Genomic DNA, 19278 nt, shown 5'->3' with positions numbered 1-19278 from the left:
TTGCTTATTCACCATGGCAGTAAATAACAAAGCTGCGATCAGAACTGGCACGCTGAACGTGCCGGGAATGATTGCCAGACGGTGTCAGTACCAGATATGTCAGCTTTTTCAGGACAATGACCGGAACGTAATTCCTGTTCAGGAAAAAAAATCGACACTCAACATCAAACGAACCTTATCGTTGAGCCCTTTAAAACGCATTGCAACATCTGCGTATGCGATTCTGTCGGAACTTCTGGTGAATGTGCTTTGTTCAAAAGGGTTGAGAATTGGGCGAGTTGGTACGAATTCATAGTTCTGTGGTACCACAAGGACAAGGGACCCGCCGCTGTGGCTCAGTGGTTACGGCGCTCGGCTGCTGGCCCGAAAGACGCGGGTTCGATCCCGGTCGCGGCGGCTGAATTTCGATGGAGGCGGAATTCTAGAGGCCCGTGTACTGTGCAATGTCAGTGCACGTTAAAAAACCCCAGGTGGTCGAAATTTCCGGAGCCCTTCGCTACGGCGTCCCTCATAGCCTGAGTCGCTTTGGGACGTTAAACCCCATTAAACCAATAAACCAACCACCAGGACAAAGACGTAGACGGAGTGACAACACAAGTGCTCACTAACAACTAACAAAATTTATTAAAAACACAGAATAAGAAAAAGCCAACGGTTACATGCGCAGACCAGAACAAGGTTACAAAAGCGCCAGGCAATTACACGTGTTACAGCACCACGAATCTACCTGTTGTCATGAGTTTAATGTTCCTTCAAGACAATCAACCCCAGCGTCAAGTAGCAGCAATGATGGCGAACTCACGCATTCCTCAGCCGAATTCCTTCTACGGAAGGCCTCCATAATCTCCCGGGAAGTGTTATCTTTGTTTCCAGATTACGCGCATTTTGTCGAACAATGAGACACACTTGCGGCTTTTGACATGCTTGGTGAAGTGCTTTGTTCCTTCGAAAAAGTGTGGGCATAGTGGAAGAGGTTGCGTTTGTCTGTAGTGCTGGCCGTCTTGTTGCCTGCGATTTTTGTATTGCGGCTCGGATTCGCGCGTTCTGTTCGTTTATGCCCCAAGTAACCAAAAAGACTGTCGTGAGTTCTTTGAGCTCATTGATAAATTTTTGAACTGCGATTCTGTTGGGTGATTTTAACTGTGTATGCTTTCCTGAGGACAGGCACGAAAAGTTTCCAGTATGCGATCACAGCGTGCATTTATTACGCATCATAGTTGAGAATCGTGAGACTGAAGACGTTGATTACACACTTTTCCAGCGGCCAGGACACCATATATACTCACCTTGAGCAAGCTAGACGGGAAAGATTAGACAGAGCATAAGTTTCAGTGGCGCTGCTTCCGCTGCGGCGATGTTATGCCGTGAAACACGTGTCTTTTAGTGATCACAGCCTAGTTATGTTCACACTTGGAAACGAAGAAATCAGATCGGCTTTCAACTGGCAGCGATGGAAGCGTAATGCTAAGCTGCTAGACTAAATTTTTTTTTTTTTTCAAATGCTGAGGTAAAGATAAAAAAACTGCTTCCTTCGAAGTATGAAAATTTTGTTTCTTCGTGGGAAGAATTCAGAGAAGAGATAAAAATGATGGCAATCGAAAGATCCTCCGTGTTGCGTTGCACCAAAAACGCCACGAAAAGAACTTTAGTGCAGGCTACATTTTTTGCTGTGATTGGAAAAGACGCGAGTTAAATATTTTCGCAAGAAATACGAGAAACAAAAAACCAGCTTGAGCTTATCGCCATTGAACGATATAAAGGAGGAGGGCTATGCGCCCGCGCCGAGCGTCTTTGGATGGGTGAAACGCCCACCAAGCGCGCTCTCGGTGATGAAGAAAGATATGCCTCAAGGAGCGAGATAAAAGAAATCGAGTACAAAAAAAAATGGCTGAGGCTTAGCTTAGGATAAGCCTAGTCAGATGCGAAGCATACTGTCGCCGAGTTGCATATCGAGCACGCCGCTTGGCTAGAGCACGCCCCGGCACCTCCAAAAGCGGTTGTTTGCGTTTTTGCTGCTTTTTGCATCTAACAGTAGACGCGTATGGAGGATGTTAACGAAAATGCGGTGAAAGCCATCCGTGCGGGGGTGTAGCTCAGTGGTAGAGCGTTCGCTTTGCATGTGAAAGGCCCCGGGTTCAATCCCCGGCACCTCCAAAACCGGTTGTTTGCTTTTTTACCGCTTTTTGAATTTAACAGTCGACGCGTATGGAGGATGTTAACGAAAATGTTGAGAAAGCCATCCGTGCGGGGGTGTAGCTCAGTGGTAGAGCGTTCGCTTTGCATGTGAAAGGCCCCGGGTTCAATCCCCGGCACCTCCAAAAGCGGTTGTTTGCGTTTTTGCTGCTTTTTGCATCTAACAGTAGACGCGTATGGAGGATGTTAACGAAAATGCGGAGAAAGCCATCCGTGCGGGGGTTTAGCTCAGTGGTCGAGCGTTCGCTTTGCATGTGAAAGGCCCCGGGTCCAATCCCCGGCACCTCCAAAAGCGGTTGTTTGCGTTTTTACCGCTTTTTGAATTTAACAGTAGACGCGTATGGCGGATGTTAACGAAAATGCGGAGAAAGCCATCCATGCGGGGGTGTAGCTCAGTGGTTGAGCGTTCGCTTTGCATGTGAAAGGCCCCGGGTTCAATCCCCGGCACCTCCAAAAGCGGTTGTTTTCGCTTTTACCGCTTTTTGCATTGAACAGTAGACGCGTATGGAGGATGTTAACGAAAATGCGGAGAAAGACCTTAACAAGACCTTGGCTGCCATGCTCTATATGCATGTCGATATCGAGCTCAATGTCTTGGACGAAGTGCTACCATACGTTATTTTTGCGTACAATCCCGCGATTCAGGAAACCACCCGACTTTCCCCGCTTCGCCTCGTGCATGGCCAGGAAGCGATCATTATGCTCGACGCTATGCTGCCCCACCGGCCAGACGTCTACACTCACGCCGACGCTCAGTTCGTCGCCGACCGTCAGCTGGCTCGACTTCGCATCCATGCACGCAAGTACAGCCTAGGGCGCCTTGACGCTCATTTCCTATCTGTTCATCTAGTGTGGAGTCCAGTTCGACGCCGCGATCTTAGCGACAAGCCTGCCAACTGTAACGCTACCGTACCGACCTCACTCAGAAGCCGTTCACGTGGTTAGACTCTGACGCGAGTAGCACGTGTTCCAACTCTTGGGAATCAGCGCACGTTTCGGTGCTTTAGCTGTGCCTTGCTGCGCATCGGGACGATGCGCATTTCGGGAGGGTAGCAGTGTGATATGTGTCATTCGTGCTTCCTTGACTTCCTGCTCTATGCGAATCGACGGCAAAGAGGATCCGGCAGAGCAGCTAGTGAGCTGCGTCGCGACCGCTTCTCCTTGCTCTGGCTCCCGCTCCTGTTCCCCCCGTGGTCTCGGTCGTCCGGTTTCAGAAGAGTCTCAACAACCCGTAACAATATGCGCAAACTACAGTCATTCAGACTCGTAAGCCATTGTAAATTCAATAATTTCCGCATACTCTACATAAACCAGGTCTTCATCATGTCAAAGTTCGCACGCATATGGAATGGAAGTTTTGGAAAGAGGCAAATTTTTTATATTTATCATCATCATCATCATTTATTAACCTTTAAGGGTCCCGTGGGGACATTACATAAGGGGGGGGGATGCAAGTGTCCGACGGTCATACATAAGAAAAGGCAAAAAAGGAGAGAGAAAAAAAGAATAAAAACTAGAGAGAAAACTAGAATTACAGAACTAGAATAAATTACAGAAGGCAAAAAAAATATTATCTGCACATTAATGTAAACCACCTAAAGTGCGAGCAGTTTTAAAGGGACACTGAGGAGAGCACTATTAATATTTTTTTTATAGTAAAATCCGATAGTTCGGCATGTCATGGCTTTGTTGCCACTTGGCCGGCAGCGAAAGATGCATTTATATCTAAGAAATTTGGATTCGAAGTTGAAAAAGGTTTTCCCGCCGCTCTGATTCAAACTTGGGATTCTGCTATGACGACACATGACTAAGCGACGTGAAACATGACGTGCGCATGATGTACCGCAGACTCCGTGATTTCTGACGGCCAGCAGTGCGGTTATGGTGGCTAGCATAGTGCGGCCTAGCAGCAGCCGAAAAGAAAGCTACCGCCGGCCGCACGTTGAATGCATCTATCGGCTATTGCGGCCGTCGCTACAGTCGCTTCGATTACGTTTGCACTGAGGTTTGCCAGCGTTACGATGGATCTCGTTCTCGAAGTCGTCAACGAAGTTCTCGCAAATAGACACCTTTAGCATACCGTGTACCTTGTTACCGCTAGCGGAATACCGGGAGCCCGCCTACCGCCGGAAAACAGGCGCTGATTGGTCCCGATGCTTCAGGAGCGCGCGTAGTTGCCGGGCACGTGGCGCCATCTGGCGAGGTCAAGAACATTTGCGCATGCATTGGCTGCGCCTGGCTGCGCACCGTGGCTGCGCACCGTGGCTGTGCCTCAGGGATTTGTGGCTTCTCGGGTCCTGGAGTTGCTAGAACCATTGGTTCTAGCAACACTGCTTTGTCCTATGACGACATCACGCTTGTACTTGCGAGTTTGGCCTGTGGCGGCGATACCTGTATTTTGGTTCTTGCTCTTTTCTACGTTACAAGAGCTTTGTTGTCAGTATGAGTGGCGTTTTTGTAATCAGGAGCTGGTATTCTGTCGATACAAGCCAACTTCAATTTCTCCTCAGTGTCCCTTAATGCGACATTTGATGCCCGTGAGGGATCGGAACAACGGCTAGTCTGAAAAGCAATGGCGTGCACTTCGGTATCTCCTTTCCGCGTGTGTGATGTACACAAGAACGCACAAATCAAATACTTATTACCTGAAACGGAACTAATAACGTCAACGTAAGCTGGTCTTTTCTGGCATGCGTATACTAAATACCGAACTGGCGTCAAAGCGAAATTTCGAGCAGTTAACGCTCCGAGCGGGCGAGCACGCTCACTGTAGCCACTAATGTTAGGCATCATGAGCGGCGCCTGCTACTCGAAGGGGTTTTTTTTTTCTTTTTTGCCCACGCAGTACAAACTGCAGCCTTAAACCCTCCGGAGATGTCAAAGCACGCTTTCTGGTGACGCACGCGCGCGAGATGAGCGCACGCGAAGTATGATAGTGAGAGCAGTGTTCGCGTTTTGGCCCGTATCAGGCAACAGGCATAGCGCCGCAAATATCGCAGAAATAGCACGCAGCTGGCCTCACCTTCAACATCGACAGGCGACTGCTGTTTGTTGCACAGCGGGTCAGCACAACCGCATTCAGAAGGACGCCGCAGACGCCGTCCCGAACTCGTCCTTTCTTCAGTACTATCAACACGACGGGCCAAGATGTTGTCACGTAATAGTAACGGCAGTCACAAAGACGGCGAAAAGAGGTTCTAAAAGAAACTGTTTATTGCTGAGTCTTGCGGCCACAAAGAACTGAATGACTCGACGGCGGCAAGCAACAAATGTTCTCGGCGGACGTCCCACAGAATGCCTGCTGTTCTTGGCCGAGCTCAGTTTAACGCTGGCGAGGAACCTTCGAGATAAGGAACCAAAAGCAACTACAACGATCTCGAAAAATGTGGAAGCAGTCGCGAGTGGCCAAGATGAATCGTGATAAGCCTTGTCGCATCTCTTTTCCCAAACGGAATGATAAAGCCGCGTGCCAGCGCCTTTGAGCGTGAACGAACAGACAGCACAAAGATGCGCGGCAATATCGAATGCAGACAACAAGGACAGAAAGGAAGTCTCTTGCTCGTATCACAGAAAACACCCATGTCGCAGAACAGGGAGTACAGGCGTACATGCAAACATACGCATGGAAAGCCACAACAACCGCGAGGAGCCAACTTCAGCCCAAGATGGCCGCGGAGCGGAGAATACACGACAGACGCGAGGCGGCGCCAGCTGCCCGCAAGCGTGTAAGATGGCGGCACCCAGAAAACCCTCATTGGAAAGTTCTACTAATGTGTACACTGTAGTTCTACGAAGTAGCTTTTGAGCATCTACGGGCTCGCACGCTCTGCTCTGACTGATGTCAGCGCAGGGACCTGTCAGTCCGTGCGGGGGTGTAGCTCAGTGGTAGAGCGTTCGCTTTGCATGTGAAAGGCCCCGGGTTCAATCCCCGGCATCTCCATTTTTTTTTATTTACTTTTCGCAATAAACCCAGAAAGCATCTGCGCAAAATAAAAAGCAAGAATATAAGAAGCACCTCAATTATCTCAAACAAACTATTTATGACCTTCCTGCTTTTGGTGTCCCCGCGAGGAACAGCATTGACACAATGTGTTCGCTATCTTAGATACACTCGTTCTGAGCAGTACTTGCAAGTTACAATGTCATGCCCCACCCTCTAACACAACCTCACACAACAGCCTAGAGATAACGTGGCAATCCAACGTTTAGAGAACAACTTCCACTTGCGTTTTTCACCAACAGTTCAGTTTTATTAATTAACCTCCATTACTTTCTTCAAAGCCAAAAGCATTTCCTTCTGCAAGCACAGCTATAAGTCCTTTACCAGTAATTACCAATAATCTGTGCACTAACTACTGCTATATCAAATGGTCAGGCTGAAGAAAAAGCCAAGATAAACAATAAGTTACTAGACCGCACTCGCATACCACCGAAAAAAGAAAACGGTAATTCGTAGTAGGAAATCATATTCGCCGAAAAACACCGAAAACTGCGGTCTGAAATAAACACTGCAAAATCGTTCAAACATAAAAGAAAACAATGCAATTCTTAATCAACAGTTAAATGAGGCTGAAAAGGCTATATCTGTCAAATACGCAGTGCCTTAGATTCAGATGCGCAACACCTTAGATGGTAATTTGAGACTTTTTTTTGCGTTTCGCCTTAAACGAATAGAACTTAGCGGCCAAACTCCATGGCCGAACATACACAGGTACGGAGGGTGTCCGTCAGTCATCGAGAATACTTCAGCGATGAAGCCACATAGCACTCAATTTTTTTTCTGCGGTTTAACTCCGAGAACTGTATCTTTCAAGCAGGAATCACTCCCTCTTCTTGACTGCTTCATCTAAGAGCTGCGTATATAAATCCGCCCGCAGTTGTCCAAGGAGACCAACTTTTTTCGGTGGTGGGTTCGTGATGTCATGGTAATAGTGACTCAATCCCGGACCAGCGAAGGTAATCACTGCTGTTTATGAGTGGATTTATGGGTCATTCTTGGAGGGGGCGGTTGAGGAACCGGGTCCCATTTGAAGTATGCATTTCTGTATATATTTCAGGTTTGGTTTGATTTATTGGCGTTTAACGTCCCAAAGCGACTCAGGCTATGAAGGACGCCGTAGTGAAGGACTCCGGAAATTTCGATCACCCTGGGGTTCTTTAACGTGCACTGACGTCGCACACGGGCCTCTAGAATTTCGCCTCCATCGAAATTCGACCGCCACGGCCGGGATCGAACCCGCGTCTTTCGGGTCAGCAGCCGAGCGCCGTAACCACTGAGCCACCGCGGTGGAGCTGTATATAGTTCAGTATAACGTATGAGTATTTCTGTGGTACAGTATGGTATCCGCCTTAAATCCGCCTCTGCTGAGGTATGAAGTTCCATGAAAGCGGCAGGTGAGGATCAGCTACTGTGTTTCCGTGCTCACGCAGCCTGCGTATACGTTGCTTGGCTCGCTAACGTGAACGCCTTCCAGTTTACATCTGCGTGGCGTACTTTCTTTTACGTCTGCTGCTGCTGGCTCATTCATAAACCGACTGTCCACGTTATTGATGCGGAAATGCATTGGGCATCTAAATGTTTTAATTTTCCTGTGTCCGCACATTTTTATCCGCCTGTCATTCAGTCAGTCAGTCCGCGCACAAACGTCTCCCCTTCGTAGAAATTCAGGTAGAAATTAAACTTAATGCGAACAACACAGTGTCTCTATAAACGAACACTGCAGACAAGACAAGGCCGCATAGGTTACCCAAGTTATCAATGTTATAGGTTACCCATGTTACAGGTTACCTTTGTTATCCAAGTGGATGTGGAAGAAGATGGCTGAGAGGAAAACGTAATAGACAAAGAAGAAGTCACTATCGATAATAATGGGTTATGGGGAAACTAAGGGCGCTGTAAGTGTCGCATTTCTCGTTGAACACCTCGTCCACGTCCTCAGGGAAGGCAAGAAGGAGAACGTGAAAGAATGAATGGAAAAATACGTGCCTTATAGTGGAGACCTCCGGATTAACATCGAACATCTTGAGTTCCTTAACGAGCGCTGACATCTAACAGCACACGGGCAGCGTGGGCATTGCGCCTCCATCGAAACGCGGCCGCCGCGGTCGGTAAATAATCCAGCTAGCTCAAGCTGGACAGCCAAACGACCCAAACACACGGACCTCAACAGAAGCCCCCGTTAGAAGTGGAAGAGCAAAGGAAATGCGCAGTGTACGTGCGGCGCGAAACCTTCTACCTGTTGTTGCGAGTGTGCACGTGACAACACAACACTGCGCAACATGTATACGCATTCGTGCAGCAGACTACTCTGGTGTTAGCGAGGACATGACCGCTTTTTTTTTTCCTGACAATTTAAAGTGCCCATTTGTCCCTCCTTCCTGTTGCGAATTACTCCCCAGTCAACGCCCTAGGACGCATCCAGGCACCCACGCGCTCTCTTTTCCGCTGCCCCCGCCGTTATCGCCTCCTGCGAACTCGTCTTAGTGCGGGTGTTCCTCGCCGATATAAACGGATGTCGGCTGCGAGAGCACTCATTGCGTGTACGTTACGCCGACGATATCGTAGAAGCATCAGTGCACGCCGTGAGCACCCGGCGGTCCTGCTCGTTCCTCACAGAGCTCTCCATAACCTAACAGCAGCAGTACGTCTTTACGACAGATGACATAAGTACCACGATATAGGACTACAACATTCGGGACGAACGGGACCAGGACATAGGAACGACCATATAGAACTACGCCATTTGGGACGATTAGAACCACGCCATAAGACCAACGATATAAGGACATACGACAGGTAAGGTTCATTTATTTATTTACCCTAAGGGCCCCTTCGGGCATTACATAGGGGCACGGGCAGTACATAGGGACAGGTAACGCCTCCCTCATTTTCGCACGAGAGTTTAGTATAGTAGGTGAAACTGTGACTGAGGTGCAGTCTAATCCGGTTACTGGAATGTCGGAATGAAGCTACCCTTGCGCTTTTGCCGCCTTGCTGACTCGAATAAAATATTGTATCAAGCATCAGGAAATCAGTTTTAAAATATATAGCATAACTTATTCCCTTCCAACTTTGACCCAGTGTCGGGAGATGCTTATATATATATATATATATATATATATGGGAAGGAAATCTGTTGCGCACACGAAATTTGTTGCGATGAACCTACAATAGCAGTTGGATTTACCCTGGATGATTACTTTGACGTTTTCAAGCTAATAATTGCTTTCGCTGGTTTCGCTGGGTGGGTGAAAGGGGGGTCGGAAAGTGGATCCGTGGTGGTGGTGGTTGCTGTCTGGTGCTGCTGGAGGGCAGCTGCGTGTTTGAATTATGTTTCGCTGTCACTTATTTGTTCCGCTGTAGCATGGGCTTCCAGTTGAAAAGGCCTTGTGGAGGAGGGTAGACTGGTGATGGGTGCTATGGGGGGTGGGATGGGAGGTGGATCGAGGGCGACGGTGGGTGGGTGGTCACTTCCCTGCTAGGGTGGGGGGGGGAGTGCTTTTGGTGGGTTGTGGCTTCACTTACCGAGGCTTCGCTGCATTCTCGCCAAGTGCCACTGCTACTGATATCGCAGTAGAAAATTGATAGGCGATCACACGGTGCCATATGCGTCAAATATGAGTTAGCAGCACTGCTTTTACGTTTCGAATTTGTTGCACACCGTCACGTCCACTGCTGCGTGGTCTTCTGGTATGTCGAAGTGGAAGAGGGATTTTTACCTGCGGGTGCCCCGATGTGAACCCACTAGAGGGTGCTTCTGGTGAGTGGTGGCTCAACAGGCTCCCGTACGGAAAGACTCTGAATCTTCGCCAAAAGAGCACTTTGCTCCTAACAAAGTAAAAAACCCGGCTATCTCTTCGCCGAGAGCAGCTCAGAGCCGGAGCCGTTGAGGCCGATGCTACGCCCACTGTGAGCATTGCACATATACGGGCTGCGTCTCAGCGTGCCGCTATTACTTTATTACGTGAAAACTATCGGTGCCAATTGAAGCTCCAACAGGACCGTTGAAACGGGACAGGAATGAGGTTTAGTTCAGGAAAGTTAAGCACTTCCATTGTCAAAGTGTGCGACTGACCCTCGAAAGTAATTGGAAATTGTGTCGTTATCATTGATAGTGTTCTTGTTGAGGCTTTCTCAATCCGGGCGTCAAAATATGTTCGCAAGAAAAAAGTAGTGAATTTTTTTATTGTTAATCCTATAGTTTTCTGGCGTTCTACTTTAGAAATGTCCCGATAACTATTTTATCAACAACGATATCTCCCTAAAAACCGCTCGTCTATCGCTATAATTCCCGCCGAATCACGTATAACGCAGACTATAGAAACGAAGCTGCAGGTTCATCATGTCCTCATTGTACAGCGCAAACAGCCTTTCAGGACACTTTTCCTTTAATAAAAGGGAAGCCCCAATGGCCATAGATGCAGGAGACCTGCTGTAAGATCCGTCAGTGCTAAAGCTAATCCTAACGGCCAAACATGCCTAGAACTTTTGAAGTCTTCATTCTGAAATCGGCAACTGAGGGGGTAATCTTGATTATTGCTGTTTGTCTGCCTTACGTGTCCGAGTATGTGCATGCAGAGTTCTAAAGTTTGAAACATTCAAAGATTGTCCAAACTTGCTTCTCTCAATTCTGCAGTAGTCGTATTTTCATTAATAAATTCGCAAGGGTTTTTTTTAGCTTTTTTTATATGTGTTTGTAGCAACTAAATCCGGAAAGTTTGTTTACATTTTCGCGAGTTTTTATTTCCTCGTGCTTAAAATTTAAGCCGTAAGGCTAATGAAGAGGAAACATGAAGTATAACGATTTTCCACTGAATGTTGCGCAGATCCACTGGTCACCTCGACAGCATCCTTTCCAGCGGACAACAGCCCACTTTGCGTGCAGCGTCATAGCAAAAATGACACAAGCCGTCTACTACATCCTCCCAATTCTGTCCATCGTCGTCCCCACCGTGTGCGTCTACTGCTTTTGCAAGAAGTACCTTCTGCGCTGCTGCTGGTGCTGCTTCAGCAAGGTAAGCGTGCCCGCCAACCTCCTCCCTTCACTGAGGGCACACGAGAATTTCGAAGCCTACTCACAAGAAAAGAAAGAAAGTCAGCCCCGCGTAACAGCCTGCGGCGCGTTTTATTGGCCAGGGCCGGTTCTCGGCACTCAGGTGGGGCCGACTCTGGCGTGCCAGGAGAGAGAGGAATGAAGGGCGTTCAACACCCCACGAGTGGGACAGTAGGCGAGTTGGTGGTGGTAGTGGTTTATTTAAAAAAAAAAAATAAAAAAGTGAAGCAAAAGAGTGTTGCCGGCCGCGGCAATTGCTATCTAATATCTTAAGCACCCGAGCTGCAGCCGGCGGAAACGAAAGGGAAAGGGAAAGGATAGTGAGGAGAAGTATAGAGGGGAGCGACAGCAAGAAAGGACAGGGGAGAGCTTTGTACACTATTTACAAAATACAAAAGTAATCAAGTTCGCGCCGCTCGCAGCCGCATTTTTTCTAAAACCATTTCGGAAAAGCGAGACACAGAAGTTCCCAGGTGCTGCTGTAAAACGGTAACGGGACTAAGTCAAAACGGTATAGGTATGCGTTGTGTTAGTTTTCTTGCGTTAATTTAAACAGACACGCATGCATGCAAGAACTCTCAGGTTACAAACAGCGGTTTCGCAACATCCATCAAAGTAAAAATTTGATATATCTTGCAAGCTGTCGTCTTGGGGTTCAATACGTCCATACGACAGTTCTAAAAAGTCTGAAGTTAGGCTGGGGGCAGCCCGAGGGGTGATTGAAGGAAAAGGGACAAGGGTATCAATGAGAGAAATCAAGAAGAAATCTGTGTGTGCAGGGCATGTAACGCGAAGGGAAGAAAGCGATGGTGTCTATGGGCCAACAGAGTGTATTCCAAAAGACAGCAAGCGTAGCAAGAGATGGCTAAGAGTCAGGCGGACGGATGGGATGAATGAGGAAGCTTGCGGTGATAATCTTACCGCAGATGGCACGGGATAAAGTTAATGGAGAGATAAGGACGAGGCCTATGTCGTGCAGTGGACTTAGGCTGATGATGATGAAAATTGAGAGACAGTAAGGGCGAAGCGGTTGTTAAACTATTACCTCGAAATAATCAGCTGTAATCAAACAGCAGAATTACACATGGAAAGGGCATGTAAGATCTATTCAAAATAAGTGATAATCTCTTGGTGAAACACAGTAGATTCCATAGGAAGGAAAACAGCAAACGACAGCAGAATATCAGATGCGGAGATGCGATCAATCGGGAAGGCCTTTGTCCTCCAATTGACATAACCGCGCTGATGAATGCGATGTATGCATGTATCTTCTACTTATTTATTTCAAAATTCTGGGCGTGTGGGCAGGAGCAATGTGGGGCAGGATTAACGTCCCGAAACGGCACGTATCCTATGAGAGACGCCGTAGTGGAGGGCCCCTGATTAATTTCTACCACCTGCAATCCTCCACATGCTTTGACATCACACAACACACGGAAGCTTTTTCATGTCGCCTCCATCTAAATGCAGCCGCCGCGGCTGGTATTCGATCCCGCGACCTTCAGATCGTCAGGAGGACGGTATAAACACAAAACTACAGAGGCGGGTTGCTTCGGAGTACTGCCAGCCCTGTAGAAAACTATGTCAGAACCTGCAAAGGCACATATATAAAGAATGAGTGCTATAGGAAAAGCACGACAGACAATATCGCGTTCAACTTCAACAACTATAACAGCCCCAGTGTAAGCTAAAGTCGAAATAAGGCGTATATAAATAGCGAATTCCACAAAAAAGGAGAAAAAACTATTAGTATTCGCAGTGCAATTAGTATAAATATACTAATAAAAGCTAATAAATTGTAATAAAATAAGAATTGGTTCCTTTTCCTTATAAACCTTGTAACCGAATTATCGACAAAGATGGAAAAGCCCAAATGCCATGGTCATGAGAACCCTTATCGCAAGCGCTGATTATCGGGCATGTGTGGAGACACAGGCCACTTATCGGAGCATTCTGAGCACTAAACTCCTAGCTTTGTCATTTGGCATCAAGGGTCCACTTACGCACTCTCCTCTCAGCTTACCTTGGTGGCGTAGCAATATTGCGTCCTTGTCAAACAAAAGCAATCCATCCCAACGCCCCCCTGTCTAAATTGTGGGCTGCGATAGCGTGTGATTCAATCGCTCTGTCATTCGCCCCTGGCGACATTGACGCGCACTCGTTTAGGTGGGAGTCACGTGCACACTTGATCGATCAATTCCACCACTTCAGGCGGTCAAAATTTATCACAAGTCCTCCAATGCGCCGTGCCCCAAAGCCCGCATTGTTCTGTGGCACAGATGAGAATTGCTGAGTTGATCATTTGCCGTCGGGAAGGGGCAAGCATCTTCGATAAATGACTCTAGAACCGAAAAACAAAAAAAAAGTTATTGTGGGAAAAGGTAAAGCTTCTGAACTGGCAGCATTGATAACGTACAGCGAACAATGAACTGCAAAATAGCATCGAAAGCAAAAAAATGAACCTTCACGCATTATCTCCGCAGGCAGAGGCACGACTGACTTTTTCGGTGCGACAGCCGCACCAACGCAACGATAGCGAATGCGTCTTCTTTCATGCGAACGTACAGGTGCCCACAAAAGTTACAGGTGCTCACAAAAGGTACAGGTGCCCACAAAAGGTGCAGGTGCCCACAAAATAAAATTACGACAAAACTTAATTTCTGAGCAGCTTCAGCATGCATTAACGAACTGACGGATGAACTCCGTGCTTTCCTTCGCGAACAACACGATACCCTTTTTAATGCCAGGCTGTGTCTCTATGTAGCGAGAAAGTTGAGGCCGATATCTGTTTACCTACAGAAATACATCCAACTCGCATTTATCTGCCAACTACTGAAATGTTGGCACAGAACTTCACTTCAGAAGTCAGGTGCTTCCTAAAGCTGTCGGCCGCTCAGTCTTGTGATTAATGACGTTTTGCCATCGCAGGCGGATGGTGAAAAGGCGGAACAGCGCTAAGAAAAAAGTAAAGGTGAACCAACCAATCCGAGTCAGCTCTCCTCTTCCAACAGCATATGAGAACACTCAGCATCAGCTCGCACCAATACAAAAGACGCTACCTTCTCCCGTGTGGAACACCAACAGCTATAGACCAGAATCCAGAGCCGCTCCTGGGCGCGGCCATTTTCCGCCGACTGGTGCGCCGCGGTGCGGGTGTTTCTTTGGGGACTGCGGGGCTGCGGCAGCTCCACGGCCGCGCCTGCATATAGCCGCGCTTCGGGCGCTAAAAAAACATTGCCGAGCATGCTTCCGCAGGGTGGCTGTGTTGCAGGAAGTATTCACGTCATCAAAGGGAGCACATTGATGCGTTTTAATGGCATTTAGTTTGACATTCACGTTAATTGTGCTGACGCTTACAACGCGCTCGTGCTTATATCGCTACCGTCTTGGTGCTCCACTGCAAAAAAAAAAGAACTTTTTGTTCAATATCAAGTATTAGGTGTGCGGCTAGCATGCAGTTCCAATTCCCATGCACTCTTAATCCTTCGGCCATAAAGTACCACCCACAAACAGGGCTTTGTTGTCGCATGCGTGGTGCACCAGTTTATCAACAAATTACTGCTGTGAGCTTAACTGAGTCGCAGCGCCAACAAAAAAAAACAAAATTTGTCATGGTTTATGCAACCTGGTGCATAAAAACGTACTTTTGCTCAAATTATCAAAGCTTGAACAGATATTAGCAGCGAATCCAGCTTTCACGAATCCTGAGGTCCGAAGTCGCGTTCATTTTATTCGGTAGCTCTCGCCGCGTGTGACAGCGTTGGGTAGCCGTTTGGCCAAGTGTGAATGAATGTATTAAAATCGCGCATATTTTCCTATGATTAAGGTAGATAGCAAAAGCAGAAAGACACTACGGTAAACCCTTTACCCCCCCCCCCCCTCCCCCCTTGATCCCTATGACATGCGTGCGGAAAAAGCGCGCAACTGAAATCGATAGTGGTCGTGCTTACAATCTTGTGCATGAAATGTGTTTAATGGGAACTAGAGCAAGCTCAGCGCAAGGAGGTGATCGAAAACACGCGCTTCGTCGAGACAACCTTCAGCCTGCAGCTCGCCTATCCAGCTACTACACCACTGAATCAAATCAATAAATCCACATTCCTGTGCCCAAAATTATCATAGATGATAGCGCACGTAAAAGACGGCAACAAACGACACACCAGAGCAGAAATATGCTTAGAAGTGCCGGATTCCAGTCCGCACGCTACCTGGCCGACTACTCCGCGGGAAAAATCCTTGCTGTTTGCAATACTATTCCAGAATTTCCCTGAGCAGCGCCGCCGCACCAGCGGCTCGGTGCAGCAGCGTCGCTGCTGCGGTGCCAGCGTTTAGAATCCTGAGCCAGCAAAATATCATCATTGAAAAACGTAGCACGAAAACAAGGCAAAGAAAAGGTGAAGGCAGGACACGAGCGCTAATCATCAATATCAATATCATCATGGTGGGCACAAACAACGAGACAGACGCGCACTGCCTCGCCGCACTTACTCAAATCCAAATGAACGGAAAAAAACTCGGAGATGTCACGTTAACGACTAAGTGCGCGCAAGATAACCGCAGTACTGTCTGGTAGAGGGAAAATGTGAGTAGTGACTCACAGCACACACCCTCATACGTTATGATGAAGCACTACAACGACAGAAGCGAACACGTAAACATGCATTCTACTTGTAATAAAACAGCGCAAGGACACAGGACGAGAACGGAGAGAAGACACACACGGCGCTGAACTTGCAACTTCGTTTATTGGAAAAACACGCTGCTTTTCAAGGCAGGGCGTCAAGAAAGCGCGCGCATGCGCTTTGTCAAAAATACACTTGTCGGGTAATAAATTGTCTCGTAATCGCACGTGTGATTATCGGTGCTAACCACTGTTTAGCAACTTCATTTCCTTAGAGGACAATGCTACTGAAGGCTGGCTGACACATCTGTTTCCTTTTCTCAAGATATGAAATACCTCTGCTACTTCCCTCGTGCTACGGAAGTTATGCATGAACAAGACTTCGGTGTCACATCTGTTTCCTTTTCTCAAGATATGAAATGCCTCTGCTTCGTTGACACCGAAGTCTTGTTCATACATAACGATCGTAGCACGAGGGAAGTAGCAAAGGCATTTCATATCTTGAGAAAAGGAAACAGATGTGTCAGCCAGCCTTCAGTAGCATTGTCCTCTAAGGAAATGAAGTTGCTAAACAGTGGTTAGCACGTGCGATTACGAGGCATTTTATTACCCGACAAGTGTATTTTTGACAAAGCGCATGCACGCGCTTTCTTGACGCCCTGCCTTGAAAAGCAGCGTGTTTTTCCAATAAACGATTTGCAAGTTCAGCGCCGTGTGTGTCTTCTCTCCGTTCTCGTCCTGTGTCCTTGCGCTGTTTTATTACAAGATGCTTAACCAACTCGCCCAAACTGCCTTTTTACTGCATGCATTCTAGGCGCGGCGCCGGCGCGACCCGCAGTCCATCGGGCCGCGCGCGCCCATAGATGGCGACTGGTGTCGAGAGTAGGGGTGCGCCAGCAGCCTGCGTGTGAGGGTAAAAGAACCGCCGTGCCCAGTAGCTGCACAGCTGCAGGTGCAGGTGCACCCAAGACCATCTGCACCACATAACTATGTATGGCACATTATCTGCGGAGCGCTCATACACCGACCGCTCTTTGCCTCTCCTGCCTTACCTCTGCCTTACGTCTCTGCGGTCCAGGTAGGTACCTGGACAGCAGTGATCCACGCATACGTTCGAATGGAAGGAGGGGGGGGGGGGGGGGGGGGGGCAGTTTATATTCACTGCATACAGAATTTCCCTCATGCAGTTCTTGATGTAAAAGCAAGCACCCACAAAAAGAAAGTTGAAGCAAATGACGAGGAGGAGGCACTAAACGCAGTTCTCCGAATCAAGGACTCCACTCTAATTCTATAGTTTCCTTTCCGCCAGCAACGGCTCGCGACGGCAAACAGAGCAAAGATTCGCGCGTATACTCACCGCTGACATTCACGATTTTCTATCTCTTTTTTTGTTCCTTTTTCCATGGTGCCGACTTCGGTTACGAACAACCTTCATCACCTGCCTTCCAACGTCAGCCAGAGCCGGTGGTGGTGTACCAACAACCAGCGCCAGCGGTCGTCGTGCAGACGGTGGCAGTGCCAACGCCTGTTGTGACAGAACTCGCCACCGTCCGGGAGGTCACCGCCATCCGCGAGATCACCTCCTGAATTCTGCTCCTGAAAAGTCCCTCTTATGCGCTTTTACGAACTTCGCTCTTATATCTCGCCGGTGCAGCAGAGTGCTTCTCAAAAGTGCCGCGGCCCATTTCGTTCGTTACCGGATCGGTTCACGAAGCGAGGCAGTGTGGACAGAGTGACGCGCGTATTGCTCGAGATGCAGTCCTCACTGATTAAAACGGCCAGAACACCAGAAGCGTCCCGGGAGCCTATTTTGGGGCCTCTGTGTAAACATGTATAGGGTAAAAATCGAAGCCTCTAAAGCCTTCTTGTAAAGAGAAAGATGATCAGCAGACGGAGCAGCGGAACCGACGCGAGGCGCGAGACGAGAAGACGACGATCGGCAGCTGAAGCAGCAGAGCGGACGCGCGGCGCGATACGAGAGCGTGAACTGTTCTGGGACCGGACCTGTCCTTGCCTGCTCTAACCGGCCTTAACAACTGTCAATAAAGGCCGTTACATTCTCGTCATCTTGGAGATTGCACTGGAGCCTGTAGATAGATATGTTTATTTGAGTGTGCCTCAACAGCCCACACAAGGTAAGATACATAAAAATGACCACTTAAAAACATTTAAAACCAGGCATGAAAACAACAATTAGGCAAATATGTCCATGTCAATAAACATTTTGTTATACAGGATTTGTAAACGAGTCATTGGACACATGGCGTGCAAATCGGAGATGTGGAGACTTCTGACTAGTGCACTGCACGAGCTCGGGCCGGCCCGAAAGCCCGGGCCCGGCCCGCGGGCTGGGCCGGGCCGGGATATGATTTGTTTTGCCGGGCCTGGGCCGGGCCCGGGCCTGAAGTTGCGGGCCCGGGCCGGGCTCGGGCTTTAAGCGGCGGACCCGAGTCGGGCTTGGGTCCGTACAGAAACGGCTGGTGCCCGACTATTCATTCACTATTGTAGAGCGAAGTACACAACTGCGGCATTGGAGCAGCGACACGGATGAGCTATGGGGTTACAGTACGCGCTGAGAAAAAAAAAAAACTAAGCTTTACTACTTGACTTATTTATTTCCTTATTTCGTCGCCGCGGTGGCTTAGTGGTCAAGGCGCTTGATTAGTGAGCCGGGGAACCAGGGTTCGCTCCTAGCCTCGGCGGCCGCCTTTCTGTCTAGGCGGCCAGCATGACAGCCACGTACATTGCAGTATCACTACTCGTTGAAAAAACCCATGTGGTCGAAATGATCCGGAGCACTCTGCTTCGGTTCCTCTCACAGCCTGACTCCCGTTGGGTCCTTAAGCCCCAATAACATAGCGTTTATGTTATAGCTATATTTTTTTCGTGTCAGAAAATTCACAAAGTAAAGCGCATTTGGTTTTCATTTTGATCAGCTGACCGGAACGTCTCGTAAATGAAATAGCCACAAAAGCTCGCGACAGTTTGTAAATCTCATCTCATAACCACATCTATCCCTCCTCGCTTCTTCAGCCTGGTTGTCATGACTAGTGTTTTGCCCTGTAAGTTATCACGTGGTTCGCGCGTTATCTTCTGCTCCACCAGTAAGAGTAAAATTCAGCCGGTCTTAATTTCACAATGATCGTTCGTCACCCCAAAACATACCTATACACTATTAGAAATACATTCGGGAAGAACATATTAGTTTAGGACGCTTATAGTCTTCAAAACACACACCGTGAAATACTCAAGCCTTTTAGCATTTCGTTTGTGCTGGAAGGCGACCAGTTCGGCTATGAGTTCAACCTGTGAGATCGCGTTCACTAAAATTGTCATCCCACTGCTTGCTAGGCAGCTTTAATGTTTATACTTCCGGGCGGAAAAATATAACTGATTAAAATCATAAGGGAA

The 19278-nt window shown here is 48.1% G+C and overlaps 5 non-coding genes across 5 annotated transcripts; all 5 read left to right on the top strand.

Annotated features, from left to right (window-relative positions):
* The first annotated feature begins 2082 nt into the window (after positions 1 to 2082).
* On the top strand, positions 2083 to 2154 carry TRNAA-UGC (transfer RNA alanine (anticodon UGC)). The gene has a single exon. It is a non-coding gene; the product is annotated as a tRNA-Ala (tRNA).
* Positions 2155 to 2246: 92 nt separating this feature from the next.
* Positions 2247 to 2318, top strand: TRNAA-UGC (transfer RNA alanine (anticodon UGC)). The gene has a single exon. It is a non-coding gene; the product is annotated as a tRNA-Ala (tRNA).
* Positions 2319 to 2410: 92 nt separating this feature from the next.
* TRNAA-UGC (transfer RNA alanine (anticodon UGC)) lies at positions 2411 to 2482 on the top strand. The gene has a single exon. It is a non-coding gene; the product is annotated as a tRNA-Ala (tRNA).
* Positions 2483 to 2574: 92 nt separating this feature from the next.
* TRNAA-UGC (transfer RNA alanine (anticodon UGC)) lies at positions 2575 to 2646 on the top strand. Its single transcript has one exon. It is a non-coding gene; the product is annotated as a tRNA-Ala (tRNA).
* A 3415-nt stretch (positions 2647 to 6061) lies between these two features.
* TRNAA-UGC (transfer RNA alanine (anticodon UGC)) lies at positions 6062 to 6133 on the top strand. The gene has a single exon. It is a non-coding gene; the product is annotated as a tRNA-Ala (tRNA).
* The last annotated feature ends 13145 nt before the right edge of the window (positions 6134 to 19278 follow it).

The sequence above is a fragment of the Amblyomma mixtum genome, chromosome 1 (assembly GCF_055824585.1).
Source record: "Amblyomma mixtum isolate Tamu chromosome 1, ASM5582458v1, whole genome shotgun sequence".
NCBI lineage: Eukaryota > Metazoa > Arthropoda > Arachnida > Ixodida > Ixodidae > Amblyomma > Amblyomma mixtum.
Note: the sequence above shows the minus strand (reverse complement) of the source record. Positions and strands in the feature narration are given on the sequence as shown.